At 42.6% G+C, this 15381-nt stretch overlaps 1 protein-coding gene across 2 annotated transcripts in view; it reads right to left on the bottom strand.

Annotated features, from left to right (window-relative positions):
• The window catches only part of LOC126272266 (uncharacterized), a 379755-nt gene that overhangs the window by 340486 nt on the left and 23888 nt on the right, over positions 1-15381 (bottom strand). The gene's annotated exons all lie outside the window — the stretch shown is intronic.

The following is a 15381-nucleotide window of genomic DNA, read 5'->3' as shown; positions in this document are numbered from 1 at the left end:
GAAAATTCGAGTTTGTGGAACTATTTGGCAAAATAGAGGGTTTCTGGAAAATTAAAGCGCGCAAAAGTCAACGTGTTTGAAGCTTGTCATCAACAGAAGGGCGGCAAGTGTCGGGCAGGGCGGCAAGTGTCGGGCAGGGCGGCAAGTGTCGGGCAGGGCGGCAAGTGTCGGGCAGGGCGGCAAGTGTCGGGCAGGGCGGCAAGTGTCGGGCAGGGCGGCAAGTGTCGGGCAGGGCGGCAAGCGGTGTCTGGTGACAAGCGGTGTCTGGTGACAAGCGGTGTCTGGTGACAAGCGGTGTCTGGTGACAAGCGGTGTCTGGTGACAAGCGGTGTCTGGTGACAAGCGGTGTCTGGTGACAAGCGGTGTCTGGTGACAAGCGGTGTCTGGTGACAAGCGGTGTCTGGTGACAAGCCAAGTAATCCGACTTAGCACTGCATGCACCAAGCAAATAAATTTGTATGAGATGTGCGGACGGTTAAGTGTTAACATAGTATGAAAGCCTGTACTTGCAGGCTTTCAGTGCTTTGGCTACAAGTCGTGATACCTCTCCTAGATATTTGTTGCAGACAGGGCTACGGCAGCAGATGGGGCATACAGGAGGGGTTTAATTTTCCGTTTTTGTTTCCTATGAAAGGTGAAGTCAATAAAGACTGGACTGTAACCCTGCTGTGGCAATAGATTTTATTGTATCTAACTCTGCTTTAAAATAGTCTGTGGATATGGAGTCAGATATGAGACAGTGTACCACTGAGTGAAAAGCTGCACATTTGTGAGCTATCGGGTGTTGTGAGCAACAAATTTCTCTAATATTTTGAGGAATATTGTTTCAAAGTCAAGTCCCTGATTCATGGGACATGGCAGTTTCATGTACTGATACAGAGAGGATTTTACTTTATTGAGAACATTCAGACAATACTGTAAGAGTTGAAGACAAATAAAAGGGAATGCAATGACTGAAAAGACAATACAGCAAACACCCTGTCCGTCACCAGTTACAGGCCGCGTGAGCTTTTATACTAAAGTCCTCGGAGAATATCATCGCTGGAGTCATGTGTGGGAAGTATTAGTGACTCTACGAGATTTCGAGCTCGAAATACTTTTTATATTTCTATAGGGGATCTGATGGGAACCAGTGTTACCATCGAGACACGGCCATTGCCAAACTCATCTTCGTGTATATATATTTGCAATGGATGAGAAAAGTTGACACATCATCAACATATAATGAGAAGGCTCACAGGCAGAATGCTGATCCTCATGGGATCTCTGATACTACATCCCAAGGTTATGACTGCTTTGTTCCAGTTGTTACATACAGTTAGCAAGAAGTAGGAATTTGTCCATTCCACAATGTACTTTTCGTTGTAAATGCATGCCCATAAAATCAGGAATAAATTATTTCTCATCTTGCAATGTCTTACTGTGGGTAGAGTACAGCAGAGTCTACTTAAAATGGAAGGTCTGCAATCCATTCCCGATGCTCTAAGTTTCATTCCTGTACTCCTTTTTCCTCCATAAATTCTACAACAGTAAATTTTTATATCATAAAATCGGTCTAGGCACACTCCTCAACTTAACCGACATACTTCGCAGTAATACATAAAGCCTTCACGCTCGTCTTTGTGCGCCACTAAAACCTCTCTGCAACTGATAGTGAAATAATGTGTGCTATTTTAGAAATTTTATTATTCGTATCGCCAATTTCATCATATTTAGAACACACCGCTTCTAGATGTACAGGTCACTGAATCCCATCAGTTGACTGGTGTGACTGTTCATTCACTGTCAAGTGAACATCCTTCATACCGTGAACTACCAGAAAAGATAACAGGCACTGACACCTCAATTCTGCCCAACTAAATAAGAGTTGTGGCAACCGAAAAACACTACAGCACAATAACAAATGGAATGTCATGCTGTATTGAATACTTCTGGGAAGAAACAAGCAAAGCTGAGCCAGGTTGAGGATCGACCTGTATGTGGCCCACACATCCAGCACACTAGAAGTTTGGCATGTCATCGCTGGCCCCAATCTAAAAGGTTATCTAATGTTACACAATTAAAAAGTTGTTCTTCAACTATGTATTTTAAAGTTTTGAATAATGCTGGCATAATTGAAATGGGCCTGTAGCCAGAAGGTAGTTTGATAGATTCTTCACAAGTTTAGGTTTTACAGGTCCCTGCTTCCACGCTGCTAGGAAGATGCTGGAGCTTACAGAATGTTTGAAATGTCTGATATTTTGGGCTGTAGTGGATAAACATGAAAGTTGATAACTTGCACTGTAATATTATTATTTCCTGCAGCTGCTGAACGAATCTATCAAACTGACTTCTTGACTGTGTTATGGCTTACCAGCTGCAGGAAAAAATTTTCGTTTGTGGCAACCACACACACCTTAAAAGAGTCCATGGTCTCACCCTAATTTATTACTCAAGTAGAGATTTCAGCATGGCAAAACACTCATTTAGATTCTCAATAGGTTAATGGGGTTCGGGTGCAAATTGAGGTTTCACTCTTCCTAGACCTCTTACATTTTTCCACGTAATAAAGGACCTGTGAAAGTTCTCATTTAGCGAGTGGACATACCTAAGTTTTGTACTTCTCACAGGTTGACTAACTCTGTTTATAGTTGATTAAAGTAGAGGTCGGTTGCCATTCATAGATCCTGTGTGCAGTGTGTCTGATGCTCATAAAATGCATGTGGTTGTCTGTAATCCATGGTGTATATTTCTCTTTGCATTTACTGTTTTTAGAGAAGAGTGTTTATCGTATCACTTACTGAGTCACTTAGTGAAATTAGATATTTCATTATTTATGTCAAAGTTAATTCCTGCCACAATCACTTTCTGCATAAATCTGAACTAGTTTAGGAGATTATGTTGCATATATTTATATACATCAAATTATCTACCACTAGGAAGATGAACCATGACCGTGACATAAATTTCAAAATTTCTTAAAGAGCAGGTATCAGTCATCATCTCCATTAGAGTCTTATTAGAGCAGACCCATATTTCAGCTAGTAACTAGCCATCAACAATTCTTCAATACAAGAAGTACATAAAGCATAGTACACAAAAATTACAGCTCATGACACACTCTATACTGCTTGTACATTAAATCACATACCAGTGCTTCAGAGTTGTTATACATGCCGTAGTATGTTGTTCAGTGTCATGCGAGAGTTCATTAAAGACTACAGTGTAATGGAGACAGGCATTACATAGAACACATCAGTTGGCTGTGTGGTGCCCTCCATACAAACTACATAATACATAACCTTCATAGTAAGGCAATTATGGTCTCGAATAAAATTTAAAAGTGGCATAGGAATTAAATAAAACACAAGTAAGATTATCGATGTTGCTGTACTGACTTACTGCCACATTTAACATTAGAACATATAAGTACCAGACTCGATCCTTGTGAGCCTGTTTTTCTTTGTTAATCTTTAAAAGCATAGATAAAATTAGTTTCATAAAAATTTTCAAACAACTAGGGGGGGGGGGGGGGGGGGGGGGCAAATGATGTCTGCTGTGACTACTGGAATTGATTTGAATATTTTTTTCTTTTTTACTTTAATCATTGTGATGAAGTATTTAGCCCATATTACTTATTGAATAGTTAATAGATGATACCAATATCACCAAGCTAGATCATTTATGTGATTTGCCAAACCGTAATGGATATAGAGAGTACTGATCTCTGTACTGCTTCATATAGATTTTTAATTTTAAAGTACAAAAAAATAAGATAATGAATTGCTGTTATTAACAATATACACTCCTGGAAATGGAAAAAAGAACACATTGACACCGGTGTGTCAGACCCACCATACTTGCTCCGGACACTGCAAGAGGGCTGTACAAGCAATGATCACACGCACGGCACAGCGGACACACCAGGAACTGCGGTGTTGGCCGTCGAATGGCGCTAGCTGCGCAGCATTTGTGCACCGCCGCCGTCAGTGTCAGCCAGTTTGCCATGGCATACGGAGCTCCATCGCAGTCTTTAACACTGGTAGCATGCCGCGACATCGTGGACGTGAACTGTATGTGCAGTTGACGGACTTTGAGCGAGGGCGTATAGTAGGCATGCGGGAGGCCGGGTGGACGTACCACCGAATTGCTCAACACAAGGGGCGTGAGGTCTCCACAGTACATCGATGTTGTCGCCAGTGGTCGGCGGAAGGTGCACGTGCCCGTCGACCTGGGACCGGACCGCAGCGACGCACGGATGCACGCCAAGACCGTAGGATCCTACGCAGTGCCGTAGAGGACCACACCGCCACTTCCCAGCAAATTAGAAACACTGTTGCTCCTGGGGTATCGGCGAGGACCATTCGCAACCGTCTCCATGAAGCTGGGCTACGGTCCCGCACACCGTTAGGCTGTCTTCCGCTCCCGCCCCAACATCGTGCAGCCCGCCTCCAGTGGTGTCGCGACAGGCGTGAATGGAGGGACGAATGGAGACGTGTCGTCTTCAGCGATGAGAGTCGCTTCTGCCTTGGTGCCAATGATGGTCGTATGCGTGTTTGGCGCCGTGCAGGTGAGCGCCACAATCAGGACTGCATACGACCGAGGCACACAGGGCCAACACCCGGCATCATGGTGTGGGGAGCGATCTCCTACACTGGCCGTACACCTCTGGTGATCGTCGAGGGGACACTGAATAGTGCACGGTACATCCAAACCGTCATCGAACCCATCGTTCTACCATTCCTAGACCGGCAAGGGAACTTGCTGCTCCAACAGGACAATGCACGTCCGCATGTATCCCGTGACACCCAACGTGCTCTAGAAGGTGTAAGTCAACTACCCTGGCCAGCAAGATCTCCGGATCTGTCCCCCATTGAGCATGTTTGGGACTGGATGAAGCATCGTCTCACGCGGTCTGCACGTCCAGCACGAACGCTGGTCCAACTGAGGCGCCAGGTGGAAATGGCATGGCAAGCCGTTCCACAGGACTACATCCAGCATCTCTACGATGGTCTCCATGGGAGAATAGCAGCCTGCATTGCTGCGAAAGGTGGATATACACTGTACTAATGCCGACATTGTGCATGCTCTGTTGCCTGTGTCTATGTGCCTGTGGTTCTGTCAGTGTGATCATGTGATGTATCTGACCCCAGGAATGTGTCAATAATGTTTCCCCTTCCTGGGACAATGAATTCACGGTGTTCTTATTTCAATTTCCAGGAGTGTACATGCATCTAAACCAGTATTACATGGAGAAAGTTACATATGTTCAATAATATTACCACGGTACTCCTACAACAGTGTGTCAGTAGCTGCAGCATATTGGCAAGAAGTCAGGGCCTATTTCATACCCCACGGGTCATATTTTTCACTGCTTTTGAGCAAGTAGTTTCTCATAATGACCTGATCCTTAACCAGGTTGCAACTAACATTTTTCTGATGGAGAAAGACCTCCCGCTTTTCGAGGTCAAAGAACCTGCCCTTCATCCAGGAAAAGCTGCCTGCAGATGTGCCCTCAACTGTCTGCTTAAATGCATGGGGGTTCCATCATGCTGGAATCGATTGTGGTGACAGATAGGTACAGGGACATCATTCAGCATGCCTGGCAGAACATCCCGCAGGAATGTGAGTTACGTGCACTGATCAAGTTGGTCCAGGAGAATATACAGCCCAATTAAAGAGTCTCCAACGAGATCAGTGAACCAAGCTGAGACTCGCGTTGGTGCTGTCTGTAGGTTTCTGTCCTCTGTTGGAGGCCAGACCGTATTGTTTAGTTGACATGGTTGCGGTTGCCTGTCTTCTTCTCACGTTGACTGGTGCCACTTGGTTTCGCAAGCGCTGCCTGCCCGCGAGTGGCAGCAGTGGCGGTTATCGATATGTAGTAACTGTGGACCTACCTTCGGGGTGACATTGTCTTCTTTTGGGTCATGTCAGTGAGCAGTTTTGGTGGGGACACAGGAGTAACCAGGTCTGTGCAGTGCGAGAAGATGCTGGGACCACAGGCAGCGTGCATGGACTGCCGGATCAAAGGCCTGTGCTCACGAGGGTGCACGACAACATGGTAAACCGGATCCTGCAAGTTTTAAGTTGAGTGCATTTGGATTCAAGTAGAGAAACCTCTACCATAGTGAGATCTTGCGATTCTCCGGTGACTTGGGTCCATGTTGCTGCTTGTAATGTTCCCGAGGCAAAGAGCAGTGTGTGGAGTGCTTGGAGAAGGCGGATCTGATTAGCTTTCCTGGACTTCTAATTACTATTTATTGCATTCAGTTTGTTACTATTTGTGAAGTTCAACCAGTGATATTTTTCCTGTTTCATGACTGCTAATACTCCATTTACCTGCCCTGGGGGTTGGTGTATGTAATGGCAGTGTACGTTTCCTCGTCTTGCCGCTGCTGTCCAGTGAGGCATGTAATTTTGACAGGTTTCTTGATTGTAGGTTGGTTGGCAATTCTTATACTCTAGTGGTAGTGATGCCTTTCCCGTTCTGGGTGCTTTAAGCACAGTATTCTGCAGGCGAAGTCCAGACTGCTGATTCCGGGTTTGGCGTATTTTTACATCTTGCATTTGGTTTACTGGATGTCAGGTAGCCTCAGCAAGATTATCATTAGTCATTTGTTAGACTGCCACTAGTTTGAATTACCATCTTTGAAGTGAATGCAACTCTTGGCTGCCTACCTCATTGCTCGCGAGTGTTTTTTGCTGGACCTACTCAGAGGTTGATTCCTGGTGCACAGTCTGTGACTGGCCCTTGTGTTTTATTATTATTGTATTTGCTGTTTTATTGTATGTTTCTAGATATTTTATATAACTGCCATTCTTTGTGTTACAGCAGGTTTAAATGATTGTGCCACCAAGTGTACCACATTTTGTCTCATCTGCTTGGTGACCAGTTTCTTATTGTTTTAAATCAACCTTTGCTGTTGTATTTGCTGTTTTACTGTATGTTTTTTAAAATTTTTTATATAAATGCCATTCTTGGTGTAACAGCAGGTACAAATGTTTGTGCTACCACGTTTACCATCATTTTGTCTCATCCATTTGGTGATCAGTTGCCTGTCTTTGTAAATTAACCTTGCTATTGCATTGCTGTTTTACAGTACGTTTGTTAAATTTTTTTATAATTGCCATTCTTGGCATTAAAGGCCTACAGCCGTGACTGTGGTTACTTGCCTTAAAATTCAGATTGGGATCACATTGGCTTGTTTTTAAAACATTATTTGCTGTGTCTGTATTTTATGCTCATTTGGTAAATTGTAACGCACTGTAAGCACTATTAATTACACAGTTGTTTATTCCTTCATTAATAATGAGTGATATCTTTATTTATTGTTGAGTCTGGAATTACCGTTTTAAAATAAATGTGTCTAATTGCAAAAGGAAACCAACAGTAACTGATTACGGCCCCATCCACAATCGTAACAGAATCCTGTTTTCCTTGACTATCAGGTCACAGCCAGCCCACATGTTAAGGGTAAATCTGCATTGTGAGACATGCGTACATGTAGCATGTGGGTTCACATCCGTCCATGTATGCTCGTTGTGAACTTTCATCATTTGCTTGGGTGAGAATACACCCTCATCGGTGACGAGGACACTCACTGTATTGCTTCACTCTACAAGAGATTCCTACAGAGATCACCGCGAATATTTGTAGCCTTTGGTTGTAATGCCTGGACACATTGGAAATGAAACAAATACAGTTAAACATCATTTTTGATGTGCCAGGCAGAGGGCTGGAGGATATCATTGGTGCGGGATACACATTGTGTACTTGTTGACATCGTATGTTGTATATTTACGAGAATGGTTTCTTCTGTCACTTGACCGTGTTGCTCATTGGCGACTGGCATTTGGCTTGTGCACACAGAACAAGTCAGTTTGGCAGAATTGGCAATGCAGGGTGATGAATCATGTGTGGCAAGACAACTTTCTATTGGAATATTTCGCACGATACAATCGTACAGCTTCTCATCCATTGCAGTTCACTGCACCATACACCAAATGCATGTCAGCCATTTCGCAGTATGTGCAGCTAGCCATGTTACTCCCAACTCTTCAACAATATGTATGACAACGATCTCCATGCACTCTGTCTGTGTTTGTATAGCAATGCCCTCCTGTGACTGTAGTGCCTCCTCATGGGGTTTGAGTCCCTCAGTTCTTGTGTGATTAGTGATCCTTTTTGTATGCCCAAAGTGCTAAGTCTGTCAGTACACTTTTTTTTAATCATCCTGTGTTTATCAATTATATAGAAAACAGGTTCTTTTCGGAAAATCCATTATAGGTAGGCAAAATTGTGTACCACTTTAAGTATTTAGGTGATACATTGTGTTAATAAAGAGTAACAAAGATGTCGTCAGCAGTACAGTACCAATTTTTAATAACTTGCATCAGATAGTTAAATTTATGTGTGACAGTAAAAAAAATAATAGATTCATTAATTTTTCAGATCTTTCAATTTTGAATGAAAATGGCAAGCAAACATTTGGTATCTTCCGCGAAAAACCATGTACTGGCAGTATTACACATTTTACATCAAATCACCCAACACAATATAAGAAGATATTTTTCAGTTTTGCTATCAATCAGGTGTTCAAAATTCCTTGGTCAAAAGATGAACATGATGACGAAATGGCAATAATAAGACACATTGCAAAAGTGAATAACTATCCATGACTTTGTAGGTAACACATATAAGAACATAGCAAATAAATACAAAAATAAGAGGACTCCCAACAATCGTGTTGTTTCAAAAAGTACCAAGTTAGTTGGTTGTTCTCACTATGGAAAAATGAGTACAAGGATTGCATCTGTCTTTAGAAAGTATAATGTGAGTGTGTCTTTTGGAACCACAAATAACTTAGGACAATTTTTGCAATATGTTGTAGACACAAAGACTCACTGCCCAGACTGTGGGGTATGCTATGTCTGCCAAATTGGAAGCAGGCTAGAAGTTAGATTTGAGGAACACATTGCATTGGAAAGAATGCATGCCACGGTGAGATAAAGTATGGCTCCTCATTTACTTGCAACAAAACACATGTCGTCGGCTTTGACATCTTTGCTGGGTAAGGATGAGAAGGGCAGGTTCCTTGACATCCAACAGCAGGTCTATTCCCATCAGAAAAACGTTAGCTGCGATCTAATTAATGATAAGGTCATTATGAAAAGCTGCTTGCTCGGAAGCAGTGAAAAATATAACACAGTGGTGTATAAAATAGGCTCTGACTTCTTGCCAATATGTTGCAACCACTGACACACTACTGTATGAGTACTATGGTTATAATACTGAAGATATGTAACTTTTTCCATGTTATACTGGTTTAGATGTGTGCACATTGTTACTGACAGCAATTCATTATCTTATTTTTATTGTACTTTATAATTAAAAATCTGTATGAAGTAGCACAGACATCAATACTCTCTACATCCATTACAGATCGGCAAATCACACCAATGATCTAGCCTGGTGATATTGGCACCATCTATTAATTCACAAACATTTTATACTCTGCGCAACCACAGCTGTTGAAAGACATGATGTTAGAAAGAACTCCGTTCACAGCTGGTAAAACTGTTGTTTATTAAAACACGATCAGTTTCACAGCTTTAAGCCACATCTTCAGGTGAACCCACATGCTATAAAGCGAAGCACAGTGTCGCCACTTTTTGCAGATGTTAAAATTAGTAAAGGAATATCTAAAATGTTAAAAGATCACAGACATACCCATTGCTCCTAGTCAAAATTTACTATTCAGAGAATATCATCAACAATCATCATAATATCATCAATATTCAATGGCAAGTGAAAGGTAAAGAAGTAGTGCCTCATTCTTTAAAATTTGCATGCATCTAAAATAAAAAAGTTTTATAGTAAGTGGACAATATTTTTAAAAAAGGCCAGATTGGTGATAAAGTTTTGTCACAGCTAACATGATTATTTATGGCGCTCGCAAATTACAGCTTCGAAAGAATCAGGTGGCAGTGTCCTACCAAGATGACAGCAGGGCAGCTCAGTGCAGGGCGAGGGAAATGCAGCTCGCACGAACAGCACAGAGAGACTAGCTGGCTGGCAGAACGGAAGCTATCCATGTGAACAGTGTAACGTCATATACTTTTAACTAGAAGTGCTGGGTCGCTACCTTTAGAAGAGACGTAATAGTACAGTATTTTAATACATACTACGACCTAATCATACAAACAATCAAAATTAGTCAGAATGCTATGGCACTTCAATTCCAACTGGTTATTCAATGTCTAAAAATTTCCATTTCCTCTAATTTATTGAAAATATGGCTTTTTTGGTGAACCATTTTTAAAATATTTTGAAGAGCTTGTGATGGCATGTCCCTCTTTGCGTAAGTGGGCTGTTAATGCAGAGCGGGGATTATTTAAGTTAAAGTGTTCCTCAAATCATATTCAAAATGACCTACTGGTTTGTCCTATATATTTCTTAGGCATGTAATGCAATATACATCCACTTCATTATGCTTATTCACCACAGCTTTTTCCTTGTGCCTGATTTTTCTGCCTGGATCTGAAAATGTAAAATACGCTGGAATAATTTTTTTGGATCTCATATGTCTGCCAATTTTTTTGGATCTTGCACCCAGATATGGTATTCTACAAAGAACAGAGCGTTCCATTGTCTACTCGGCTGGTCTAGGCGTTATACACTCTATCTCTAATCCACCTCAGGAAGAAAGATTTCTCTTTTTGAATATGCTTCTATTAATTAAGTTAACAAATTCTGAATCCTAACCATTTTGATATGCTATATACTATATAATCTAGTATTCAGCCACTTGAGCTTCTCTGGTAAAGGGTGCTTCATACATGTGGTTTAACAAGGCTTGGAATGCTGCAGATTTATATTTCATCGGGTAACATGACAGCCTGTGTATGACAAGATCTGTCGTGGTTGGCTTTCGGTAAATATTGAATCCCAAATTTTCATTTTTTACAGTCACTTGGAGGTCCAAAAATGGTAAAATGTCGTTCTCAGCACATTGTCCAGTGAACCATATATTTTGGTTCAAACTATTTAGATCACAAAGAAACTGGTCACTTTCAAAATTATCATCATCATATAATACAAAAACAACATAATCATATCTATTCCATAAAAGAAAACTTCTAGCATGATATGGGAATTTTGTAATAAATTCTTGTATCAAGTTGGTCACGAAAATATTTGCTATGCAACGGGAAAGTGGAGAGCCCATGGCTAAGCCTTCTTGTTGTGAATAAAAATCATCACCAAGTTTAAAATAATTAAAGGATGAAACAACTGTTTAAAAAGCCAGTATTTCTGCCAGTTCCTTAGATGGTCACTCTGAATATGTACTCAGATTCTGCGCAGTAATATTTTGCATCTGAATAATAGGTACATTAACATATACACTATTGACATTGCATGCCACAACGTGTGTGGCTGGTGTTATGAATAATTCCTGAAAACTGTTTATAAGCTGTTTCCTATTTTTTATACCAAAATTAGTAGGATGTCAGAAAAGTTTATTCAGATACTCCGCAAGCAGCTTTTCTACTTCATAACCTACGCCCTCTCCGCAGCATTCACAATGGTTTACCTGTTTTGTGAAGCTTTACAGTACCACATAATTTTGGTCCAGTTGGATGCATTGTAAAGGTAGCACCCCAGCACTCCTAGTCATAAGTATATGATGTCACGCTATCCACATGGATAGCTCCTGCTCCACCAGCCAGCTAGTCTCTCTTTGCCATTCATGCTTTTCCCTTGTCCTGCACTGAGCTTCCCTGCAGTGATACTGGTAGGATGCTGCCACCTGATTCTTTCCAAACTGTAATTTGTATGCCACAAATAATCATGTTAGCTGTGACAATTATTTATCGTCAATTCGGCCTCTTTTTTTTAACAAAAAATTGTCGGCCACTTGCTATAAAATATTTTCTTTTTCTTTTTAGATACAGGCAAATTTTAAAGAATGAGGCATTACCATTCACTTGCCATAGTATTGATGATATTCTCTGAATAGTATATTTTGAATAGGAGTGATGGCTATGCCTATGATCTTTTAGCATTTTAGATATTCCTTTACTAATTTTAATATCCGCAAAAATTGGTGACACTGTACTTCCCTTTTTAGCATGTAGGTTCACTTGATGATGCAGCTTAAAGCTGTGAGACTAGGCACAGTTTAATAAACAACAATTTTACCAGCTGTGAGCAGAGTTCTTACTAATATCACATCTTTTAATTATTCAATACATAGTACCCCATCACGGTGATTAAAGTATAAAAGCAAAAATATTCAAATCAATTCCAACAGCCACAGCATACATAACATGCCTCCTAACTGTTTGTAAATTTTTATGAAACTGATCTTATCTATTCTTTTAAAATGAAAATTGGCTCGCAAGGAATGAATCTGGTATTTATATGTTCTAATTTTAACTGTTAAATGTGGCAGTAAGTCAGTACAGCAAGGAAAATAATCCTACTTGTATTTTACCATACAGCGGAGATGCTGAGTCACAGATAGGCTGCAACTCAGCATCTCTGTTTTGTGGTGAGAAGTTGCTGAACCATTAACCAGACTCCCATAGTCAAGGTGGGATTGAACAAGGGCTCTTGAGAGCTGCAGCAGCATAGAGCGATCTGCACCCCAGTTGGTGTTGCTCAGGCAGCAGAGGGCATTGAGGTGCTGCCAGCACTTCCACTTAAACTGACAATGGTGAGGAAGCCAAGTCAATCAGGCTTCGAAAACCAGTCCTAAGCATTGACAGTCTCCACGACAGTGAGTGGATCGTCATTAAGGTAAAGTTCTGGTTCTGGATGAAGGGCACTACGCCAACAGAAGTGCACAACACAAGACTTTGCGGCCGAAAACTGGAAACCATGGGGCTAGAGCTTGTGACTGCGCCTTGGGGATGGCTCCCTGTAGACACCGCTCAACAACACCAGTACTGGTGGAGCAGTACAAAATATTGAAGTCATCTGCATACAGAGAGAGTGAGATGGGCAGCCCTACAGCTGTTGCTAGACCATAAATAGCCACTAAAAATAGAGAGACACTCAATACAGAGCCCTGCGGGACCCCATTCTCCTGGATATGGGGGGACTATGGGTGGCACCACCTTGGACACGGAAAGTAAAAAGTAACAGGAAATTCTGGATAAAAATCGGGAGTGGGCCTCGGAGACCTTACTCATATAATGTGGCAAATATATGATGTCACCAGGTAGTGTCATACGCTTTTCATAAATAAAAAAAGATGGCAACAAAGTGTTGGTGTCTGGAAAAGGCTGTTCGGATGGCAGACTCGAGGGGCACAAGATTATTAGTGGTGGAGCAACCCTGGCGGAAGCCACCCTGATATTGAGCCAATAGGCCATGTGACTCCAGGACCCAACCCAAACACCGACACACCATACATTCTAGCAGTTTACAAAGAACGTTGGTGAGGCTGATGGGCTGATAGCTATCCACATCAAGTGGGTTTTTGCCGGGTTGGAGCATCGGAACAATGGTGCTCTCCCGCCATTGCGATGGAAAGACGCCATTGCACCAGATCCAGTTGAAGATGACTAGGAGATGTCAATTATAGTCAGATGAGAGATGCTGAACCATCTGATTGTGGATCCAATCTGGCCCAGGAGCTGTGTCGGGGTAATGTGCAAGGGCACTGAGGAGCTCCCACTCTAAATGGAGCATTATAGGGTTCACTGTGGTGTGTAGTGAACGAGTGGATTTTCCCTTCCAGCCGCCATGTAAGAGTGCAAAAGGGTGGGGAGGTAATTCTCCGCTGCAGAGGCTCCAGAATAATGCTTAGCAAAGTGCTCAGCAATCGCGTTTGCATTGGTAGATGACACGCCATTTATGTTAACACCGAGAACACCTTTTAGGGTCTGGCACCCGAAAACATTCCCAGACTTGGGAATGTGATGTATGGCACCCAATGGTTGAGACTTATCTCTTCCAACACTACTGCTTCTGCCATTTGATAAGTTGCCGAATGTGGGCATGGAGCATGGAGCTGTTTAAAGGATATGAGCTGCTCCAGGGAAGGGTGCCACTTACGCCGTTACAGAGCTCGCCAATGCGCCTTAATTGCTTCAGAGACCACCAAGGGACTGCCTTACACCTCAGGGCACCATAAAGAGCGAGGCACCATAATGAGCGAGGGATCGTCTTTTCTGCCACAGAAACGATTGTTGTAGCCACTTGCTCAACCATCACATCGATGGTACCAATCTGGGGGAGATTCAACAGTGACAGCCGAGGTGAAAGTTTCCCTGTCAGCCTTGTTCAATGCCCATCCGGGCAGGTGTCTGTGCGTCTGATGTTGGGGCAGTGACAGGAAGATGGGAAAGTGGTCAGTACAACACAGGTCGTCATGTGCTCTCCAGTGGATAGATGGGAGAAGTCCTGGACTGCAAATTGATAAATTGATGGCCAAGTAACTACCGTGAGCCACACTGAAATGTGTGGTGGCCACAGAATTTAAGAGGCAGAGGTCGAACTGAGAGTGTAAAATTTTGACAGCTGTGCCTCGGCCAGTAAGCACGGTGCCACCCCACAAGGGGTGTTAAAATCTCCCAAAAGTAGGAAAGGTTTAGGGAGTTGATCAATCAGTGCAGTTAATACATTCAGGGATACTGCACCATCAGGTGGAAGATATACATTGCAGACAGTTATTTCCTGTGTAGTCGTCGTCATTCTGACAGCCACAGCTTCAAGAGGGGTTTCAAGGAGCACAGTTTCACTACAGACTGAGTTTAGGACATAAACGCAAACTCCACCTGACACTTTATTATAGTCGCTATGGTTCCTGTAGTATCCCTTAAAGTCATAGAGGGCAAGGGTCTGCACTGCTGGGAACCAGGTGTAAAGCTTAACAGTTGCCGTAGTTCAGCAATTCCACTGGAGGATAACATCATCACGAGACTGGAAAGGCATGGAACATTCAATGAGGCAGTTTATGCCTCAGGATCACCAGCTGTCGCCAACTTTATGCCTCAGCAGTCTATATCCATTGTGTCTGTGGGTCCGGCGAGATCTAGGTCCTCAGCTGATGCTAGACCCTCCACCTCATCCGCAAAAGCAGAGATTGTAGGTAGCAGTGGTGTGGGTGGCACAGCAATTCCCTTGGTCTTGAGGACCTTCTTTTTGGATTTCTCCCACTGCTCCTTGTTTTTCCCTGGCTGGGACGACTGCTCTGCGACTGAGGATGAGTGTGAAGCCCTACGACCAGCTGCTTTTGCCCTCTTCAGCCACTGGCGGGTGTCATCTTTCCCACTAGCAGAAACCTGGAAAGGGAGTAACCCAAGGGACCCCTTCCTAGTGAGAGGAGCCAGGAGCTGAAGAAGACTCAGAAGTAGGGACTGATATTCCCAATGGTTTTGTGAGGGGAGGGG

This window comes from Schistocerca gregaria, chromosome 5 (assembly GCF_023897955.1).
Source record: "Schistocerca gregaria isolate iqSchGreg1 chromosome 5, iqSchGreg1.2, whole genome shotgun sequence".
In the NCBI taxonomy this organism is placed as follows: Eukaryota; Metazoa; Arthropoda; class Insecta; order Orthoptera; family Acrididae; genus Schistocerca; species Schistocerca gregaria.
Note: the sequence above shows the minus strand (reverse complement) of the source record. Positions and strands in the feature narration are given on the sequence as shown.